Here is a 21,584-nt window from a genome sequence, read left to right on the forward strand (position 1 = left end):
ACACACACACGGTGAGGAGAGTTATACACACACACACACACACAGCGAGGGAAGGGGACACACACACACACAAACACAGAACAAGGGAGGGACACGTGCACACACAGTGATGTGTCTCCTCGGACGTGTAATCGTCCAGCTCTCACTCCAGTCTGCTCCCTCACAGGGTCACCGTCTCTGTGACTCCCAGGTACAACAAGGCCGCGATCCTCAGTGCTGATTTATATTCTTCCAGATGTGAGTCAGCATCAAGCTCCTGCTCCAAGTTGCTCCCTCACACGGTCACTCCCTCTGTGACTCGGTGCTGATTTGGAGCCTGCTGCTCTGCTTTTTATCCAAATCCAGGTCCCAGTCGGCCTTGACCCTCGATGCTGATGTATCTTCACCCGCTCTGTGCTGCACTCGCTCAGGGTCTCTCCCCTTGTGACTCCCAGGTAATGGTCGGCATCAAGCCTCAGTTGAGATTTATAACATCCCATTCCGCACTGCTCTCTTACAGGATCGCCGTGTGCCTGGAGGAAAGTGGGAAAGAGGAGGATTAGACAGAGCAGAGGGAGTTACAGTGACTGAGGGAGCTGTAGGGGATGAAACAGGTTATCTGGAGAGCTAGGCAGACCTACAGTAACTAAAGAACGTTACTGGAGCTTCTGGTTGTCAGTTCCAGCTGTCCGCTGCAGTGGTCGGTATATTGGGTCCATGTCGATGTGCTTATTGATTGAATCTGTGGATGAGTGCCATGCCTCTAGGAATTCCCTGGCTGCTCTCTGTTTGGCTTGTCCTATAACAGTAGTTTTGTCCCAGTCGAATTCACGTTGCTTATCATCTGCGTGTGTGGCTACTAAGGATAGCTGGCCGTGTCGTTTCGTGGCTAGTTGGTGTTCATGGATGCGGATTGTTAGCTGTCTTCCTGCTTGTCCTATGTAGTGTTATGTGCAGTCCTTGCATGGGATTTTGTACACTACATTGGTTTTGCTCATGCTGGGTGTCAGGTCCTTCATCTGGTGAGTTGTTGTCTGAGAGTGGCTGTTGGCTTGTGTGCCGTTATGAGTCCTAGTGATGGCAGTAGTCTGGCTGTCAGATCAGAAATGTTCTTGATGTATGGTAGTGTGGCTCGTCCTTTGGGTTTTGGCATGTCCTCATTCCATTGTCTTTCCCTGAGGCATCTGTGGATGAAATTGCGTGGAGTTTGACCCCACCCCACAGCTCACCAATAGGATCAACAACACAGTGAGAAACCTGCAAGAAAAACAGACAGATAACCAGATCTGACCTACAGAGAATGAAAACTGAAAGCAACAACACCCTCAGATTCTATGGACTAGCTAAAGTGCACAAACCAGACATCCCACTCAGACTCATCGTATCACTACCTGGGACACCATCACACAAACTGGCTAAAGAACTACAGCAGAAACTGAAACACCTGATCTGTGGATCCAGACATTCTGTACAGTCAACACAGGAATTCTTGGACATCATCAGAAATAACACACATAGACAAGGAAGAAACTATGGTCTCATTCGATGTAACGGCACTGTTCACCTCTATCAACAAAACCCTAGCCAGAGAAACAATAGCCAACCTGCTGGACATGCAGAACAGACAACAGGACGGTGAACCTATCAACAAAGACGGCATAGTCAAACTACTGGACCTGTACCTCACAACACACTTCACATTCAACAACCAAATAAATGAACAAATCAATGGCACACCAATGGGCTCACCCATCTCTGGACTCATAGCAGAAGCGGTAATGCAAAGGTTAGAACAAACAGTCTTACCGCAAATTCAACCCGCACTCTGGGTCAGATATGTGGATGGTAACTTTGTAATAATGAAAAACACAGAAATAGAGAACACACACCGGATCATCAACACCACACTCACAGGAATCTGATTGACTAGAGAGAAAGAAAAGGACACCCAACACACCCAACTCCCATTCCTAGACGTGATGGTACAGAGAACACCGAACGGAGAATTCACCACAAAGGTATACAGGAAAGCCACACACACAGACCGACTTCTGAACTACAAAAGCAACCACCCAACACACACAAAAGAAGTTGCATCAAGACACTGTTCAAAAGGGCCACAACACACTGCAGTACACCAGAACTGCAAAAAGAGGAAGAAGAATACATTTACAGTGTATTCGCCAAAAACGGATACCCCCACAATTTCATTAGGGATTGTCTGTATGGATTTGCTTGACGACTCTCCTCTGATATTGATGAGGGCCGTGCAGATGATGTGGTTTATATGGAGTTCATTAAGGTCTTTAACAAGGTCCCACACGGAAGGCTGGTCCAAAAGGGAAGATCCCAAAGGATCAAAGGTAAGTTGGTAAATTGGCTCCACAATTGGTGGAGGGTTGGTTTTGTGATTGAAAGCCTTTGCCCAGCGGGTGTTCCACAGGGATCTGTGCAGGAACCATTGCTGTTCATTATGGACATTAATCACTCAGATGTGAAAGCAGAAGGTAACATTAGTAGGTTTGCAGATAACATGGAAGGTGAGGGTGTTGTCCACAGTGAGGGGGATGGACTCAGGCTGCAGTCTGATATCGATCAGATGATAAACTGAGCAGAGTAATGGCAGACAGAGTTTACTTCTGATCACTGTGAGGTAATACACTGTGGCAAGTCTAACCAGCGAATGATAGACATCATGTATGGTAGGTCCTCCTGGAGTACTGAGGAACACAGGGACCTTGGTGGGCAAGTCCCTGGATGTCTGAAGGTGTCAGCACAGGTAGACAGGGTGGGGAATATACCTGAACTGGGAGCAGGAGGGGGACCCACATCCTGGTGGGGAACGTTGCTGGAGCTGCTCGAGAGGATTTAAACCCGTCTGGCAGGGCTGTGTGACCCCAAAGAGTCGTAAGGCCAGAAAGAAAGTTGAGGCTGGTACAAATGTTCAAGAGAGCAATATAAGTAGACAAGGCAGGCAGGAACATAGCAGACAATTAGGGAAAACTGGTGGATTAACCTGCAGTTATTTCAATGCAAAGGGCCAGACAGATAAGGCAGATGAACCCAGAGCATGGATGGGAACATGGGATTGGGATACCATAGGTATTACAGAAACACAGCTGAGGGAGCAACAGGACCAGCAGCTCAATGTTCCGGAGACAGATGCTACAGGAAGGATAGAACAAGAGGCAAAACAGGAGGAGAGCTGGTGGTTTTGATTGGGGGAAACATCCCAGCAGTACCTCGAGGGAGTATTCATGCAGGATCGCCCAGTTAAGCGATATTAGTTCAACTGAGAAATAAAAATTGGTCATTAGTTTTCTACGGTCGGACTACAGTGATAGGCAATGGGAGATGAAGGAGCAAATATGTCAGGAGATTTCAGATATCTCTTAGAATAATAGGGTTGTAATGATAGGGGATCTGAACGGTTCCAAACCTGGACTGGGATTGGTATTGAGTTCAGCATTTGGATGGAAGGAATTTGTTAAGTGTGTTCCGAAAACTCCCAGTCATTATGTAAGTGGCCCAACTGGAGAATGGGGCTAAACCTGACCTCCCCTTGGGAAACAAGGTCGGGAACGGGACTGAGGTGTTAGTCAGGGAGCACTTTGGAAAGTTACCACAATTGTATTAGTTTGAAAATAACGATGGAAAAGGACAGGCCTGATCCACAAGTTCAAGTTATTTAATGGAGCAAGATAGTATTAGACATGAATTTTTAAAGTAGATCTGGGGAGGCTATTTGCAGGTAAAGGGAAGTCTGGCAAGTCGGAATATTGTAAAACCGAGATAAAAGGAGCGTTCAGCGCCAGCGTGTTCCTGTTAGTGTGCAGCTCAATGCTGACTGAATTAGGAAACACTGGCTGAGTTTCGAGGCTGTGGTCAAGAAAAAAGGGGTGACATGTCAGATATAACTGGCTGACTCAAGGGAATCCCTTCAGGAGCATCGGGGCTGTAGAAATACACTTAGGATGGAAATCAGGAATGTAAAAAGTGGACACGAGATAGCTTTGGCAGAGAAAGTTAAGGAGAATCCAAAGAGACTCTACAAGTGTATGAAGAGCAAAAGAAGAGCAAGGGACAAAACCGGTATCCTTAGTGATCAATGAAACCAACGATGTGTGAAACTACAGGATCCAAAACAAATATTTCACTTTGGAGCTGACTGTGGATAAAGACTGGGGCGCTCAGGGAACTAAACAATGTTTGGCCTGACCACTATTGGAATACTGTGTGCAATTCTGGTCTCAATGCCATCGGAAGGATGTCGTGGAACATGAAAGGGTTCAGAGGAAATGACCAAAGATGTTGCCAGGGTTGGAGGGTTTGCGCTTCAGGGAAAAGCCTGAATAGGCTGGGGCTGTTTTCACTTGAACCTGGGAAGCTGAAGAGTTAACCGATAAAAGGGTTTAAAATGATGATGGTCATCGACAGGGTCAATAGACAAGGTCATTTCCCCAGGCGAGGGAAACTTTTCAAAGGGATCTAAAGGACAACTGGCTCCTGCAGAGTGAATGGAATAAGCTGCCAGAGCAAATAGGGGAGGCTGATAGAAATACATTTAAAAGGCATGTGGATGGGTGTATGAATAGCAAAGGTTGAGAGGGATATTAGCAAAATTGTGGCAAATGTGACTAGAAACGTCATGCAGGAGTTGGTCCGAAGGGCCTGTTTCCGTGCTGTACATCTCTATGACTCAAAGTGTTGAAATGAGTCCACATTATAGAAAAGGAGGTGCTGGAGGTTTTAAATCACAAAGGTAGATAAATCCCCAGGACCTGATCAAATGTATCTCAGGACATTGTGGGAAGCTGGTGAAGAAATTGTAGGGCCCCGAGCAGAGATATTTGTACCATAGAGAGCTATGTGTGATAGGCTGTTAGACTGGAGGGTGGCATTGTGGACAGTGAAGAAGGTTTTCTGAGATTACAAAGGGATCCTGATGAAATGTGTGAATGGCTGAAAAACTGTCGATGGAGTTCAATCTGAATAAATACGAGGTAATGCATTTGGTACAACAAACACGGGCAGGGCTTATACAATTAATGGCAAGACCTTCGGTAGTGTTGTAGAACAGAGGGAACTCAGGGTTCAGGTACAGAATTCTTTGAAGTTTGCTACATGGAGAGACAGGATAGTTTAAAAAAAGGTGTTTGCCTCACTTGCTTTCATTGCTCAGTCCTTTGGATATAGGAGTTGGGAAGTCATATTGAGATTATACAGGCCATTGGTGAGTCCTTTTCTGGAATACTGTGTCCAGTTCTGGTCGCCCAGTTATAGGAAGGATATTATTAAGCTGGAAAGGGTTGGAAGGAGATTTACTGGGATGTGGCTGGGTACGAAAGGCTTCAGTATAAAGAAAGGCTGAATAGGTTGGTATTTTTCACTGAAACCTGTATGTTGACAGATGACCTCATAGAAGTTTATAAAATCATGAGGGGGATAGATAGAGTTAATGGGAGTTGTCTTTTCCCATGGACAGGGGAGTTTCGAGACAAGGCACTACATTTTTAAGTTTAGAGGAGAGACTTTAAAAAAAAAAGACATGAGAGGCACATTGTTACACAGAGGGTGGGTTGTGTGTGAAATGGTCTTCCCAAGAAAGGGGTGAATGAGGGGACAATTACAATGTTTAGAAGACAGTTGGATTAGTACAGGAATAGGAAAGGTTTGAAGGGATATGATCCGGGAACAGGCAGGTGGGACGGGATTAGTTTTAGAGTATGGTTAGCGTTAACCAAACAGTGTGGTAAGACTCTCTGACTATAATTATAATGTTGTGTCATTAATTAAGAAAGGCTGCAAGAGAAAGCCAGGGAACTACAGACTGATGAGCGAGACATCAGGGTGGGTCAGTTGTTGGAGGTCACTCTGAGAGGTAGGCCTTACATGCATTTGGAAAGATAAGGCCTGATTACAGACTGCCAGCATGGCTTTGTGCATGGGAAAACATGTCTCACAAACTTGACTGGAGTTTGCTCAAGATGTGACCAAAAAGATAGAGGAAGGCAGAGCAACAGACGTTGTTTCTGGCTTCCACAAACCCTTGTTCAGGGTGTAGCATGATACATTGGTTCGTAGGGGTAGATCACAAGGAATCAGGGAGAGCTAGCCAACTGGATACAAAATGGGATGACAGTGGGAGACAGAGGGTGGTGGGAGAGGGTTGTTGTTCAGAGTGGAGGCCTCTGACCAGCAGTGTGCTGTAAGGATTGGTGCTAGGACCACTGTTGTGCACCATTTCCATAAACAATTTGAGTGAAAATATAGGAGTCCCTGTTAGGATGTTTATGGATACAAAGATTAGTGGAAGAGTGGGCAGGGAATATAGTTATCGAAGGGGATGTTAATCAACTGGGCCAGTGGGCCAAGGAATGAAAGATGGAATTTCATTCAGGTGTTGGATTTAGTTAAGACAAACCAGGGAGGACTCACACAGTTAATGGTTGGGTCCTGGACAGTGTTGTAGAAAAGGGAGAGACCGAGGGGTGCAGTTACATTGTTCCTTGGACTGGCATCACAGGGCGACAGGGTGTTGAAATGGCAATTGGCACACTTGTCTTCATTGGTCAGAGCATTGAGTACATGAGTTGGAGATATTTGTAACATTGTTGTCAATATTTCTCCTGGGCAGAGGAGGCCATGGGGTGACGTTATAAAGGTTTTTGAAACAATGTAGGGCCTAAGTAAGGTGAATTGCCAAGGGTAGGTGAGTCCAAAGCTAGAGGCATAAATGTGAGGTGAGAGAGCAAGGATTTAAAGAGGGAGCTGAGGGGCAACATTATCCACAGAGGATGGTGCATAGACAGAATGGACTGCCAGAGGAAATGGTGAAAACAAGTACAACATGGAAAAGACACTTGGGCAGGTACATGGAGAGGAGTAGATTGGAAGGGATATGGGCCGAACACAGGCAAATGCAACTCATTTCATTTTGGAAACCTCAGCCGAAAGGTCATGCCGCACAGAAACAGACCCGATGTCTCCAGTTATTGGAGGAGGAGACTATCGAGACAAGGCATGTTGTAGAGACGGAAGCAAGTTACAGTGATATGGATAGTCATCTGGACTGGAGCCTTCAAATATGTGAAATAATTGGTGAGAGGGGAGGAGATGACAGAGATAGGAACTATTATAGGAGTTAGAATGATTGAAGACACTGGTCCTCAATACAAGCCATTGATACAGTGTTGGAGAGGGAATAGGGAACAGAAAGATCCCAGGCAGCATTACCACCCTCTCTTGGGAGGCTTGCTTTCCCCTCAGTTGTTCTGATGCTCCCTAAGAGAGCACAGGCCTGGACTGATAACTGGGAACTCCCAATGCTGTCTCATTACAACAGAACTTGCAGCAGGCGTGGTGATTGAGCCTGGGTTGTGTTTGTACTGTGCTCGCCCTCCAGCACTTTCTCTATGTCATGTCTTGTTAGCTGATGTTTGGATCCCCCTTATTACTTTCTGCTCTGTGCACTGGAATGATCTAACCTGGCAGCAGGATTTATTGAAGACTCCCGACCTCCCTGACTTTGTCTTTCTGGCTGACCAACCATCGTCGGCAAGTCTATTGAGTCAGGAACTCCATGAGTACCTGTAGAAGACACAGAAATAGGCAGAATAGGAAATTAGACTAATGCTTTGAGGGTTACACATATAGAATGGCACTGAGCCCACAGAGATCTGGAAAATCCCAGTCTACATTCCTGACTTGTGCTGCCTCATCTCTCTGGAGTGGAGAATTCTGTTGGCTCATGATCTGGAGTAGCTTCAAGAGTGAGAGACGGTGACAGAGCCAGCAATTAGACCCACACGGTCAGGGATACCGAGTCACATCACCAGAGTGCTGGGTCAAACAATTGTGCAGGAAGAAAGGGTTTTGATTCATGTTGCACTGGGATATATAAACTGTGAGCAGGCAAAGTGATGGCCTAGTGGCATTATTGTGTCACAATTTATCCAGAAATTCAGCAAGTGTTCTCTGGACACAGGTTTAAATCCAGCCATTGCAAATGATTGAATGTGAAGTAAATGCTTCAAAAACGATGTAATTAAAAACCTGTAAATGAGTATTAAACAATTGCTGATGTTAAGAAAAATCCATCGGGTGCATTCCTGTCTTTAGTGAAGTAACCTAAAATGGGACTGGGATATCACAGGTATTACAGAACAACAGCTGAGGGAGGGACAGGACAGACAGCTCAATGTCCCAGGGGACAGATGCTGCAGGAAGGACAGAAGGGGAGCTGAGAGAGGAGGAGAGCTGCTGGTTCTGACTGGGTGAACCATCCCAGCAGGACTGAGAGAGGATATTCCTCCGGGACCGCCCAGTGACGCTGTGTCCGTGGGATTAATCAGTAACAATGGGGTCTTCCCTTTCCTCTGATTGTTCTACAGACCCCGAGAGCCCCGCCCTCCTGCACCTTGACCTTCACAAGATGGCGGCCGCCCGCGCTCCCTCTTCCCTCAAACAAATGGCGGCCGTGACCCTGAGCCGCTTCCCTGATCAGAGACCGCCGCCTCCTTACCCGGGCCTGGAGTATTATTTTCGCTCTTTTTACCTGTTTTCGGGATTTGTGAATTCTCTCCGCTCCTTTCTCCCAGCGAGGCTCCCACACACCGGCTCTGAGCGCCGCTCTCTGAAGCCGCTGTCGGAGAAAGCAGCTCCATGTCTCTCTCTGTCATGACGAATTTGACACTGCGCATGCTCTGCATAGAAACCAAACTGCGCGTGCGTCTGAGGTTATCGGTGAGTTGATATATGATATTCCTATCTGCACAGGATCATGGGTGAAATATTAGTCATTAACAATTGCTCTGTCGACTTACAGTCATAGACATGTCTAGCTTGCCAATAAATTGTTCGTTCCAATTCAACCATACCGGCCAGGTATATAAATTACCAATCGTTCTGGGAATTTGAAAATAAGTTTCTTACTCGAGTTGTGTAAATCGATTGGAAATATGTATGTTATCAGATTTACATCTCAACAATTTCTTAAAATGTCACATAGATTTATGAGAGAGGTTTAACGTTGTACCATGTAGTGAGAACGATCAATCGTGCAAAACACTTTGCTTTCTGACCAATCCTGAAGCGTTCACTCGCCGAGAATGCTTTGGCCCCGCTCCTCACTCACTCTGGTTGGAAGACCGGCCGCTGCTCGGTCCTCTAGTTCCGCCCCTTCCTCCCAATTGCAGAGTTGATTCAACTGGCCAAGCAAAAGAAACATTAAGGGACAAGGGAAGTTAGAGTCGATGCCTTCTGATGCGGTGAAAATATCCTAATCTTGGACCGAGAGGCCAGAGATTAATTCACAACTTGTGCAGGTTTGTAATAACATCTTTGAACAGGTTCATTAGGAAAAACAAGGGAAGTCCGGAACAGCACTAAAACAATAACAAAACCCATGCAATATGGTGGGACTCTCAATGCTCAGATGATTTTAGTCTTTACCAAGTGTTTCAGGGCCCCAGTGGGTCCCAGTTCAGACTGTTGCACTCCCTCTAGTGCACAGCCAAATACCACAATTGTGTGGCAAAGTGTTGTGGTGGGAGATAGAGGTGCTTTTCTGAAAGGCATTCGGTTTTGGAGGTGATAAGAATTGAGAAGGAGTAGGGTTTTGTATGGAGTTACCTGTTCCCCTCCTGTTGCAGCATCTTATTATTGCCCTGATTCTACCTCGTACATGTTTGGTAGATATCAGTGACATTTCGTAAGCCCACAATACAAGATTTGTCACTCTGTTTAAGACACCAGAAATCTCTTGTAGCACTATAGTCATAGAACAATACAGCGCAGAATAGGCCCTTTGCTCCTTGATGTTGCGCCAACCTGTGAACTATTTTCAGGCCAACCCCCTACACTATCCCAAAATCACACATGTGCTTATCTAAAGGATTGTTTAAATCTCCATAATGTGGCTGAGTTAACTACATTAGCAGGTAGTGCATTCCACGCCCTAACCACTCTGAATAAATAACCTGCCTCTGATATTAGTCTTAAATCTACCACTCCTCAATTTGTAGTTCTGCACCCTAATACGCAATGATGTCATCATCCTTGAAAAAGACCTGCACTGTCTACCATATCTCAGCCTCTGATCATCTTGTATGTCTCTATCAAATCCCTCTTGGCCTTCTTGCCAATGAGAACAGGTTCAATCTCAACTTTTCCTCATAAGACCTTCCCTCCAGACAAGGGAACAACCTCGTAAATCTCCTCTGTACCTTTTCCAATGCTTCCACATTCTTCCCGAAATATGGGCACCAGAACTGCACACAATATTCCAAGTATGGCCGCATCAGAGTTTGTATAAGTGCAGCATGATATTGTGGCTCAGGAATTCAATCCCTCTACGAACGAAACCTCACACACCGTATGCCGGCTTAACAGCACTATCCAACTGGGTGGCAACTTTCAGGCATCTATGTACATGGACCCCAACATCCCTCTGCACATCCACACAACCAAGAATCTTTCCATTGACCCAGTACCCTGCCTTCCTATTATTATTCCCAAAGTGCATCACCTCACATTTAGCTGCAATGAACTCCATTTGCCACCTCTCTGCCCAATTTTGCAGTTTATCCATGTCACCCTGCAACCTGTAACATTCTTCCACACTGACCACTATTCCACCGATTTTAGTGTCGTCTGCAAATGTACTAATCCATCCACCTATGCCTGCATCTAAGTCATTTATAAAAATGACAAACAGCAGTAGTCCCAAAACAGATCCTTGTGGCACACCACTAATAACCGGACTCTAGGCTGAATATTTTCCATTAACCACCATTCGGTGCCTTCTCTCAGAAAGCCAGTTTCTAATCCAAACTGCTAAATCACCCTCAATTCCATGTCTCTGCATTTTCTCCAACAGCCTACCATGTGGAACCTTATCAAAGACTTTACTGAAGTCCATGTATACCACGTCAATTGCCTGACCATCATCTACATGCTTGTTCACCTTCTTAAAAAACCCAGAGGATTGTGAGACACGACCTGCCCTTGATGAAACCATGTTGACTATCTGAAATCAAATTGTTGTTTGCTAGATGATTATAAATCTTATCCGTTATAATCATTTCCAATATCTTTCTGACAACAGAAGTAATGCTCATTGGTCTATAATTACCTGGGTCATCTCTACTACCCTTCTTGAACAAGAGCACAACATTTGCAATCCTCCAGTCCTCTGGTACCAAACCTGTAGACAATGACGACTTAAATATCAAAACCAAAGGCTCACCTGTCTCCTCCCTAACTTCCCAGAGAATCCTTGGATAAATCCCATCCAGCCCAGGGGACTTGTCTACTTTCACTCCTTCTAGAATTGATAACATCTGTTCATAACTAACCTCGATCCTTTTTAGTCTAACATCTCTTACCTCGTTCTTCTCCTCGACAATATTCTCCTTTTTCCTGAGTGAAAACCGATGAGAAATGTTCGTTTAGCACCTTTCCGATCTCCACAGGGTCCACACTCAACTTCCACTTCTATCTTTGATTGGTCCTATTCCTACCCTATCGCTTTATTCCTCACATACCTATAGAATGCGTTAGGGTTCTCCTTTATTCTATTTGCTGAAGACTGCTCGTGTCCTCTCTTTGCTCTTCTTAACTCTCTCTTTAAATCCTTCCTAGCTGATATGTACTTCTCCATCACCTCATCTGTACCATCTTGCCTCATCAACACATAAGCTCCTACATCTTCTTAACAAGAGATGCAATTTCTGCAGTAAGCCAGTTTCCTTACCTGATCACTTCCTCCCTGCCTTATAGAGACATACCTATCAAGGACACGCAATATCTGTTCCTTAAACCAGCTCCACATTTCAATAGTCTGCATCCCCTGCATTTTGCATCCTAATTCTTGCTGAATCCAGCCCCATTGATAAATCTTGACCTGTGGCATGTACCTATCCCTTTCCAATGCTAAACTAAATGTAATTGAATTATGATCACTCTCTCCAAAATGCTTACCTCCAACTAAATCAAACTCCTCGTCTGGTTCATTACCAAGGACCAGATCCAATGTGGCCTCATCTCTTGTCGGCCCTTCGGCATACTGTGTCAGGAAACCCTCCTGTACACATTGGACAAAAACGGATCCATCAGACATACTAAAGTTATAGCATTTCTAGTCAATGTTGGGAAAGTTATAGCCCCCATAATGACCACCCTGTTACTTTCACTCCTACCCAGAATAATTTTGCAAATCCTCTCTTCCACCTCTCTGGAACTCTGCGGAGGCCTATAAAAAACTCCAAGCAGTGTGACCTCTCCTCTCCTGTTTTTAACCTCAGCCCACACTACCTCAGTAGATGAGTCCTCATCAAAAGTTCTCTCAGCCGCCGTTATACTATCTTTGACTAACATGACATGCCTGGACCCATTGCAGAGCTTCAAACTCCATGAGGCAGGCAGACTCAGTCTGGCACCTCCTCTGTCCTTAAGACCATCTGCACTGCCTGCGCTCCTCCATTTTCCTTTTGCACATTCCCTTTCCAATCCACCCCACCTGCATCACTCCACAATTGGAGCTGTCAAGGCCAGAAGTCTGTGGAATAGCCTCCCTAACCTTCTCTATCCTCCTTTTAAGATGTATTTTAAAATCATTCTCTTTAATCAATGTTTTGATCATCCATGAAGCACCTTAGGAGATTTGCCATTCTGAAAGATTCCATTAAATGCAAGTAGTTGTTGTTATTGCCGTACATTAGGAGAAACAGGAATGATGCATTCAAAATTATAACAAGAAAGTCACTGATAGGTGCAGTGTGTTGGTCACCAAATAATAACATCACATTGTGATGGGCAATAAACAAAGAAATAACTAATGCCTGTAAAAATGGTACGGCTATTATCATGGGTGATTTTAATCAACATGTCGATTGGTTGAACCAGCTCAGTCAGGGTAGCCTTGAGTTTGTTAACTGTATCCGTGATAGTTTCGTTGAACACTATGAAATGGAACTGACAAGGGAGCAGGCTATCCAAGATCTGGTCCCTGTGCAATGAGGCAGGAATGATTATTGACTTCAGAGTTAGGGGAACCCCTTGGAAGACGTGATCTCTGTATGGTTGAATTTAGAATAGATATGGCAAGTGTGAAGGTAAAATCTAATACCTGGGTCCTGTGCTTGAACACAGGGAACTGCAATAGAATGAGGACGAAACTGGATAAAGTAGACTGAAAACAATGATTTTATGGTGGGACTATTGATGACCAGCAGCAGATTTTCAAAGACATGTTACAAAGTACTCAGTAAAGGTATATTCCAGTGAAAAGGAAGTACTGTGAGAAAAGGCATACTCTGAGATGGGTATCTAAGGAAAGCGATCAAATTGAAAGAGAAGCCATACAAAGTGGCCAAAAACAGACTGAAACTTGAACTGGGAAAACTTTAAAGGTCAACAGAAAGTCACACCAGAGCTATAAAAAAATAGTAAGATAGAACAGGAGAAAAATAAACTAGCACAGACTATAAAGACAGAGAGCAAAATTTCATATAAATAATAAATAAATAAATAATTTGAGAAAAGAATGGCTAAAGTAAATGTTGGTCCCTTGGAAAATGAGAAGCAGCATTTAGTTATGGAATATCACAATGGAGGACACTAATATCTTGCCAGTAATTAACAAAGAGACAACGGTAGGTGTGGATTTGGAAATTATCATTATTATGGAACAGCTAGTGTTGACTGTTGGAGGTAATTGTTCTAATGATAGAAAAGTCTCCTGACCCTGATGGAATGCATCCCAGGGTACGAAAGGAGATGGCAGGAGAAATAGCAAATGCACTGGCAATAATTTTCCAAAATTCACTGGACTCTGTGGCAGTCCCAGCAGATTGGAAAGCAGCAAAAGTGACGACACTATTTTAAAAAGGAAGTGGACAGAAGATGGGAAATTATACACCAGTTAGCTTATTCTCTGTAGTGGGAAAGATGCTTGGGTCTATTATCAAGGAAGAAATAGCAGGGAATCTCGATAGAAATTGTCCCATTGGACGGACACAGCATGGGTTCATGAAGGGCACGTCATGTTTGACAAATATTTCAGAATTCTGTGAAGACATTACGAGCAAGGTGGACAATGGGGACCCAATGGATGTGGAGTACCTGGATTTCCAAAAGATCTTCAACAAGGTGCTGTGCAAGAGGCTGTTGCATGATATAAGGGTGCATGGTGTTAGGGGTAGAGTATTAGCATGGATAGAAGATGGGTTGAATAAAAGAAAGCAAAGTGTGGGGATAAATGAGTATTATTCTGGCTGGCAATCAGTGACTAGTTGTGTACTTCTGGGATCAGTGTTGGGACTGCAAATATTTACAATTGATACAGATAATTTGGAGTTGAGGACCACATGTAGGGTGTCAAATGTTGCATATGAGACTAAGATGAGTAGCAGAACAAAGTGTGCGGAGGACTGTGAAACTTTGTAGAGGAACATAGATACATTGAGTGAGTGGGCAATGGTCTGGCAAATGGAATACAATGTTCATAAATGTAAAGTCATGTTACAATTGATACAGTAACATTACAAAGGAGATTATTACTTGACTTTTAAAAAGTTGCACATTTGCTATGCAGAGGCACCAGGGTATCCTTCTGCATGAGGGTTGGTCACCAGGTACAACGATCCATTCAGAAGGCAAATGGAATTTTGTCCTTCATTGCTGTAGGGATTGTGTTTAAATGCAAAGATTATGTTCCAGCTGTGTTGGGTGAGGTCACACCTGGAGTACTGCATGCAGTTTTTATCTCCTTACGTGAGGGAGGACGTACTGGTTCTAGAGGGCGTGCAGAGGAGGTAAACTAGGTTGATTCTGGAGTTGAGAGGGTTGGCTTAACAGAGACTGAGTAGATTGGGATTGTGAGAAATAAAACTCACAGTATAATAAATTTCAGTCCTAGTCAAAATCTGAACCAGCGAATTTTATTGGAACCTTCTTGCAAGAAGGGGGTGACCAGTGGGCACACACATTCAGGGATTGCTTTACAATGTATACAGTTTTGATTTTCGGTACTCCCCATTTACCTCATAGGTCTTCATACCTATCAATCTCCCTTATTGCGTTCTGCCACTACCCAGGTGCGCTCTGCCATTATTACTTCCCCCTTATCCAAGCTGGCGACCCTCCCCTCTGTAAGTGCTGACATAAGGGAGATTTTGCTAAACCTCGATCTTGATGTTCTTTTCACTTTATCTGTTTGCTTGTAACATCTTCTATTGTTCATAGGTACATTCCATTGCTTAAAATACATTTTAACAATATGTCTTTTCTTGCCTAGTTTATGCGCTTCAGCTATCTCAGCTCTTTTGCTGAAATTGTAAATTATTTAAACTATCATGATGGAAGAAATTATTTGCAAGAATAATTATGCACTAAAGTTACTCAATTATCCACAATTATATACTAAAGTTAGTAATTATTTACCTATATCCCACAATTATACACTGAAGTTAGTACTCAATTTCACTGTTCAATGTTCGCAGGAGGACAGTAAAACACTGTTTTACCTATATCCCACAGGATTATATTCATTGTAATTCAGAAGAATGGAAACATATAAAATAATGTATGGAATGGATAAAACAAAAGTAGTGAGAATGTTTCCACTGGCAGGTGAAGCGAGGGCAACATGGCATCATCTCAAGATTAGAGGCAGCAAATTTAGCACTGAATTGAGAAGGAACTTCTTAACCACTATGGAATTAACTGCACAGGAAAGTAGTTGATGCTAGTTCAATAAACGTTTTTAAAGCTAAGGTAGATTTTTATTAAAAAAGAAATAATCAATTAAGGGATGTGGTGAGAACGCGGGTAAATGGTTCTGCGTCCACAAAATGATCTTGTTGATTAGCAGAGCAGGCTCGAAGGGCAGGACGGCCTTCTCCTGTTCCTAGTTCTTTTGTTCTTATATTATGCATTCCTCCCTCACTCGTGGCTTGCAGGTGCTGGTTTTGGATTAGGATGGACAAAATTATAATTTAGTGAACACCACTTTAGAGTCCAACAGGTTTATTTGGAAGCACTAGTTTTGCTGCTTTTTCATCAGGTGGTTGTGTGATTTTTAACATTGTCCCTCTCGTAAGTTATGAACAGCAGCAGAAGCAACAAAGCGGTGCGCATGCTCCAACCAACAATGGGCCCTGGGTGATTGATGTCAGCAGCGGACCAATGGAAAGACAGGGGCAGAGCTGGAAGACTTGGTCCTCCAACCAATCAGAGTAAATGAGGGGTGGGACTAGACTATACCACGTGATTATCCACGCCGTCGGCGCGCATGTTCAGGACGTGTGGCTGGAGAGCTGTCGGTAAGGAAAGAAATAAACAGCAGGAAGTGGGAGGGTAATGGTGTTGGTATGGGCTGAGAGGTTTTACATACATTTGGTGCACATCGGAAAACACAAATTTGAAACTTACAGTCCCATTTTTGCAGCAAAGGGGAAAATGCCTCATCGAGCGATCCCGCCCGAGTGAGCGCCGCCATCTTTATTCGGGGCAACGACTCACTGGACACGCGCGCAGCCGCCAGCTTTGTCGGGGGCAAAGTTCAGAGGGGTGTATGTGCAGCTCTCCCTGATAGTCATGGGGCAGGATTTACACAGAGCACATTCAAACCCAGGGAAATGGATGCTTTTTATTCTGGATATGTCTCGTCATTCATTTAAAAATTTTTGATGTGAAGAGAGGCGGTACAGATAGTACGTTTGCAGATGACACCAAAATTGGAGGTATTGTGGACAGTGAAGAAGGATATCTCGGAATACAATGGGAAATTGATCAGATTGGTCAATGGGCTGAGGAGTGGCAGATAGGGTTTAATTTAGATAGATGTGAGGTGTTGCATCTTAGAAAAGCAAATCAGAGCAAGACACACACTGAATTGTAAGGTCTTGGAGATTCTTGCTGAACAAATAGACCTTGGAGTGCAGGTTCATAGATCCTTGAAAGGAGATAGAATAGTGAAGAAGTTGTTTAGTATGCTTTCCTTTATTGGTCACAGCATTGAGTAACGGAGCTGAACAGGTTAGGCCACTTTTGAAATATTGTTTACAATTCTAGTCTCCCTCCTATCAGAAGGAGGAACTGAAACATGGAAGGTTTGAGAATAGATTTTCAAGGATTTTGCGAGTTGGAGGATTTGAGTCGCAGGGAGAGGCATAATAGGCTGGGTCCATTTTCCCTGGAGTGTCATAGGCTGAGGTGTGATGTTATAGAGCTTTATAAAATCATGAGGGGCATGGATAGCATAAATAGACGAGGTGTTTACCTTGGGTTCGTGGAGCCCAGAACTGGAGGATATAGGTTTAGGTTAAGAGAGGAAAATTCAAAAGGAGCCTAAAGGGCAACTAAAGTTGGAACACTTAAAAAGCATTTGAATAGGAAGGGTTCAGAGGGATGTTGGCCAAATGCTGGCAAATGGGAATAGATTAGGTTAGAATATCTGGTTGGCAGAGACGGTTGGACCAAAGAGTCTGTTTCAGTGCTAGTCATCTCTGACTGTGATATCATAAAAGTGAACACTGTTCTGATTCTCCTCTGGTCTCCTTGATGTCCACTTGTTCATTATATTGCTTCCTCAGTCTCTCGTGTGTATTTTCGCTCTGTTTAGTACTTTACTATTATGTTCACAGACCCTTTTGTAAATGAATTGTCTACTGCTGCCCAACTCGTGACCATATGCTTCTCATTATCAGGTTGTTTTTCCCACAATATCTTTGATAGTGAAGAATTCTTTTTTCCAATAAGTGAGTAAATTTTCCTTCTATTTCTAACAGCCAAATTCTGCAACATTTTCGTTCTCTATAATTCATATTGCACTCCCTGAAAAACCGTGTGTATTTCTCCTTCCACAGGTACCAGTGATCAATGCCAAAGCCCTGGTGCCTGTGGAGAGGGTAATATTTGACTTCTTGTACAGCTGCAGTTTGGATGGTGAAGGTGCTCCCACAACGTGGTTGGGTAAGAGACAGAACAGATTATTCACTCAGCGATAGTGAAGAGTAGAAGATACCGGTAAAAATCAATATGTTTTTAATTTCCCAAAAACATTATTGAGAACTTTTGACAAAAGGCCAAAGATGGAGAATATTATGCCAGTGCTAGAGCAGTACTTGTCTTGGTGGGCAGCAAGTTCTGGAGCACAGCCATCAGTCTTATTGCCACAATGCTGGCAGGGCCCAGAGCCTTTACACTATTTGTCCATTTCTTGATCTGATTTGAAATGAGTTTTCAACTAATCCAATTCACATCTGTGTCAGGGACCAATGGGGAAGCTCATTCACTTGGCACTGCTGGCTGAAGATTGCTGCAAATGCTGTTGTCGTATCTGTTACATGGATGATTGAGACTCTTCTGTCTGTAGGGATGGGGATATCTGTGATGCTTCCTGCAGTGAGTTGTTTAATTGTCCATCACCAAGCATGACTAGGTGTGGCAGAAATGCAGAGCTCAGATCTGATCCAGTGGTTGTGGGATCACATAGTTCTATTTGGTGTTGCTTGCACTGTTTGGCGTGCAGGTTTGGTAGCTGCACCAGGTTGGCACCTCAATTTTATGTACTGGTACTGCTGCTGGCATGTCGTCCTGTGTTCTCCATTGAACCTGGGCTGATCTCCTGGCTTGATGTTATTGGTTGAGTGGGGGATATACCAGGCCATGAGATTTCAGATTGGGCTGGAGTACAGTTCTGCTGCTGTTTTTGGCCCACAGTGAGGCAGAAGTTGCAGTGTCAAGAGGACTGACTTTGTGGTTGTACTTTCCAGTGCATTGGTAGATGTAATATGGTCTATCAAAGTTTCCTTCCTTTGTTGAGACTGTGCAGTGTTTAATACAGTGAGTGATTGGGTGGACCACTGTCAGGAATGCAACTTTTAAAAACAGGTTTTGTGATTTTTTTTATGCATAATTTCAGTTGCATCACAATGTAAATTTTTGCTGTGAATTCTGTGCCTTAGAATTGTGCCCTCCACAATCACCTGATGAAGGAGCGGCGCTCCGAAAGCTAGTGTGCTTCCAATTAAACCTGATGGACTATAACCTGGTGTTGTGTGATTCTTAACTTAGAATATGACAGCATTACTAACAGGACTGGATGTAAACAGGCTCAATCCAGTTAATCAATACATTCGGAAGGATTTCCTCCAAGTTTGATGACTCAATACTAGTCAAAACCGTCAACTTCAACCTGCAATGTTGCTCTTAACAAAAACTTCAGGCTGACACAAAGCTCCCCACCCCACTGCAATGTGGTAACCGGGCCTGGCCCAGGAACTGGGACATTTGTGGACTGTGATCTCAAAGGAAGTTCGCAAACACCATTCTGACAGATTAGTCCTCAAAGGTGAGTAGCAAGTTTGAGACAAGGCCGGTGGTATGTCACCTTGCACTTAGCTTAATTGCATTTCTTATTTACAGTTGTGTTTTGCAAAGTATAAAGAACTGTGTTTTCCATGGTTGGGGAGTTTTATCCTAGTTGATCACAGTTGCTGCCTCTTGCTCCCCAAGTCAAATCATAGGATCTATATAAAAAAAATAAACTGCAGGTGCTGGAGATCTGAACCACAGAAACAAAGTGCTAGAGAAACTCAGCAGTTCCGAGGGCATCAGTGAAGAGAAAAAAATGTTACATTTCAAGTTCACTAACTCTTCGTCTGACCGGACAAATGGTCATGAAACTTTGAACTTACAATGTTTTTTTCCCCCCTCAGAGATGCTACTGGACCTGCGGTTCTCCAGCACTGTGCTTTCTATAGTGAACTTTATTTACAAAACAGATCGGAAAATACTAATCTCCAAAAGTGAAAGGTTCATTGCAAACATGAGCATAGTTTCCACACTTGAGTTACACAAGCACGCCTCAGTTTAAAAACAAGATTTAACTCAAAGTGACATTTCATCTCAAAATTAGCCGAGTTACACCAGTAATAAAGCTCATCCACCCAATGAGGCACTTCAGCACAACATCCTGCAGTGTTGCATACAGCCACCTTTACCAAAGAATGATCACATGTCACAAAATTGAAGGCCAAGAGCATGTCTCTTTAAAGGAGCTGAAGTCAAACTCAATTTTTGGAAGGATTTTTATTAAACCTGATTGAACATTTAAACCTCAGAGCATAATCTTTGCTTTTTTAAACAAAATGTGTGGGAAACATCCCACATCTTGCTAAAGGCTCAGTTCAGTCTGATACATAGAGCCAAAGGTCAAACAAACATCTCACTTTCCATTCACTTCTACAAAGGGCTGACATCACATTTCTTCAGGATTTAAAGTATTTTATAAATTGTTTGTAAAATCATTTGTCACATTAAAGAACTGGACAATAAATGTCATTGTATGCAATAAGAGTGAAGCCTGTGACAGCAGATTTAGCTTTGGAGGGCAGTTATGCGTTTTCTAAATTCTGGGAGCACTTTGGGAGACTGCTCCCAGGTGGTGATAGTGAGCGTATCTGGAATGCACTGTTTAGATTTGGGAATCCATGGGAAACAATCTGTGGTTTCACTAATACTTGGCTTGCATTGTTGGTGTACAGTAAGCAATTCATAAAGTTACTTATGTATTGTTGTTGACTACCTGAATGGTATTCAAATCTGCCAGGTTGCCTTCAATAGTGTAAGTGTATCTATTGTAAATATTTGGAATATTCCAGAACTGCCCAGTGCTTGGCAAATTCAGGGGGGGACAAAAAAATCACATTGAGTAATTTGAAATTAACAATCCAAGAGGACTTAACCACTGAAGTATTCAATTCAAATAGTTCAATGGAGTGCTCACATTTAAAATACCTCTTATCCATAAGAATCGATGGACTGACAGAATTGGGACCAAATTCCTAGCTGGGGCATGTGAAATGTGCTTTGATAAAGTCACCTGCATTTACCAACAATAATTTGGCAAGCTCGGAAATTTTAAAAAACAATACGAGCTTCATTGCTGCTCCAGTCGGGTCCCAAGCTCTGTGCAAAAGTAACAATGTTCAGGTTTATTGCATACACTCTGAAACATGTGTTCCTTCTACAGATCCTGCAAGTTTCCCCAATGAGCATAGTCCATCCAAATGATGTTGCTAACTTTGGCCAACTCATTTCTTTCCTAGCCTCTGTAACCTGAAGAGTGACCAGAAGCAATTACTCCCCATATGTGGGAACATTACCGACGAGGATTATTTCCTTCAGAATTTACTTCCATATATTCAGTGCCCAGAAAAAATAAAAAGCTTGTCACCTTTTATAGAGCAATGATTCAGTGGGAGTAAAACGCTAAACTTTTCTTGCTGAACAATCAAGCTGCCTAAATTTTAAAAATGAACACTTCTTAATAGTTCTTAATAGATCTATTAAGAATGAACACTTGTAATAGATCCTAACGAAATATATTGTGCAAAACAGATCACATGATACATAGTTATTCAGATAATAAAACAAGTTTGTTAATTGAAGAACCCAGAGGAAAAGGTCATGAAACAATGTGAGTTTGATATACCTCAATCATCATTGCAAGTGTATTCTCTGCATAAATTCTCCCTTTCCTCCTCGAAGTATTCAACTTCTTGAATAATTGAGAGAATGAAGTCACAGTTGTACAA

At 43.3% G+C, this 21,584-nt stretch overlaps 1 long non-coding RNA gene across 1 annotated transcript; it reads right to left on the bottom strand.

Annotated features, from left to right (window-relative positions):
- Positions 1 to 646: 646 nt before the first annotated feature.
- On the bottom strand, positions 647 to 8,623 carry LOC148135759 (uncharacterized). The gene is made up of 3 exons (XR_015754926.1): positions 8,504 to 8,623; positions 7,467 to 7,569; positions 647 to 1,236 (listed from the first exon to the last, which is right to left on the bottom strand). It is a non-coding gene; the product is annotated as an uncharacterized LOC148135759 (long non-coding RNA).
- Between the last annotated feature and the right edge of the window lie 12,961 nt (positions 8,624 to 21,584).

This window comes from Chiloscyllium plagiosum, unplaced genomic scaffold (genome assembly GCF_037043375.1).
Source record: "Chiloscyllium plagiosum isolate Xiang-an unplaced genomic scaffold, Cpla_swu_hap1 HiC_scaffold_48, whole genome shotgun sequence".
NCBI classification, from domain to species: Eukaryota; Metazoa; Chordata; class Chondrichthyes; order Orectolobiformes; family Hemiscylliidae; genus Chiloscyllium; species Chiloscyllium plagiosum.